At 48.7% G+C, this 1,906-nt stretch overlaps 1 non-coding gene across 1 annotated transcript; it reads right to left on the reverse strand.

Annotated features, from left to right (window-relative positions):
* Positions 1 to 1,441: 1,441 nt before the first annotated feature.
* On the reverse strand, positions 1,442 to 1,515 carry TRNAT-AGU. The gene has a single exon. It is a non-coding gene; the product is annotated as a tRNA-Thr (tRNA).
* Between the last annotated feature and the right edge of the window lie 391 nt (positions 1,516 to 1,906).

Consider the following 1,906-nt stretch of genomic DNA (forward strand, 5'->3'; position numbering starts at 1 on the left):
TACTGTGGGCCACTGGACCAACCCTTGCGGGGACTCTGACGGCTGGACCCCCACAGGGTCCCTGATCAGCTTGAAGAAGCCAGAACGGTCATCATCCCTGTCCCCACCGCAGTCACGGGCCCTGCTCCGGGGGAGGAAGAAACATAAAAAGGGGTCCCATGAGGCAGGGAGAGATAAGGGACGTTGAGGGAGGCAGCTGCAGCTGCAGGTGGGGGTCTCCCTCGATCCAGTCCATTGTGGGGCCCCTCCCCTCATTATCAAGGGCATAAAGGGGGATCTATATGAGATAGACAGGCTAACCCTGAGGCGACAGAGGGAGAAGGAGTTGTTTGGGCAAAGAACATAAGCCAGAGAAATATTTCAGGTGTAGAGAAGACCCCCGAACCGAGTTTCCTTCATAGTCGCTCTACCAGTGGGGTGGTTTCTCCAGTCAGCACCTGCCAGCTCCCAGGTCTTTTAAAAGGACGTGGTATCATTGACCATCACCTTGGACTGCATTCCATTGCAGGTGTCCTTTAAAATCCAGTGTTTGGGCAAAAAATTGGACTCCCAAAGAGGGCCGGCATCGTGGCTGGCAAACCACACGCCTGACCCAATGCTCTGCTATTGCTGGTTGAAATTCTCAATAACTTTTAAACAGAAAGCCCTGTGTTTTTCGTCTTGCACTGAGCCCACAAATCACGTCACATGTCCTGCTCCCAAAACCTCACAAAAAGCAGCCATCATGCAATTTCACTGGTCCATCCCAGGAGGAGCAAGAAGCTGAGACCTCTGCCACTTTCTGCTTGACAACAAAAGTCCTGCACCCTCCTGAGGTGGAGGGGGTGGCCTCGCAGACTGTACTAAGACATGTCCTAGAACATCAAAGGAAAAGGTCAACTAAGACATTAAACATGTTTTCTAGGATTTGATTTTTTTCCAGCCTTTTGTTTTAATCTAAGGACTTCAAGTCCCATTTGCCTCCAGTCTCTCGTGAGACTTCGTGTTTCCTGCTGTGTTGTGTTCTGTTCTGCTGTGTTTTGTCACCATTCTTACTCTGCCAACATTCTATCACGTTACTGTACTTTTCAAAATGTTCCGTGGCGTCCTGGAATCCGCAATCATGGGAGAGGGAGGGATGAATATCTCAGCACTCGATGTATACTCTATGCACGTTTTGTCTCTTTGTCTTGCCGTCTTTGTGAATTACATTAAAAGCAAAATGTTGAGGGAGACTGCGAGCTTCTTAGGCAACATGGAGAGGAGCTGTAGAAGCTTAAAATTAGAAAGTTATAGCTCACGTCTAGTTCAAGGTGAATGATTTACAAAGTGCCTCAGACAGGGAGACTCCATATCCGAGGGTTTCGTCGGGTATAAACCAAATTTTGTTTTGTTTTGTTACTTTTTACCCATTGCCTGTATTTGCCTTGAACACTTTTGCTTTATAAAACCTCAGCGAGAAAGGGTCCGCTGAGATTTGAACCCAGGATCTTCTGTTTACTAGACAGGTGCTTTAACCAACTAAGCCACAGAGCCCGACAGCCCGCCCCTCCTTGTCACATGTTGTTTTATGAAAATTCACACCTCAGTGAATGTTTTTATTTTAGCAATTGCCTCAGGATTTCACAAGAAGACGAACCCAGCTCTGGCTCAGAACGCAAGGGCACCGCTCTGGCTGGAGAACGAGAGGTGTGTTGAGAAGCTCTTCCTCAGGAAACCATCGGGCTGGGTTCTGAGAACCATCCTGTCCCTCAGGCCCTGCAGTGAGCCGCCGCCGCCCCTATAAACTCTCCTCTCTTTTGTCCCTCTGTGGGGAGCGCCATTAGAAACAAGGCCCTGGATTTTATCCGTATTTCCCCCTGACTTTAGACCTCCAATGATTCTGTTTCTCCCACATGCAAAATTCTCTCCCTCTGTCCCTCCAAGT

The sequence above is a fragment of the Suricata suricatta genome, unplaced genomic scaffold (genome assembly GCF_006229205.1).
Source record: "Suricata suricatta isolate VVHF042 unplaced genomic scaffold, meerkat_22Aug2017_6uvM2_HiC HiC_scaffold_1512, whole genome shotgun sequence".
Classification (NCBI taxonomy): Eukaryota; Metazoa; Chordata; class Mammalia; order Carnivora; family Herpestidae; genus Suricata; species Suricata suricatta.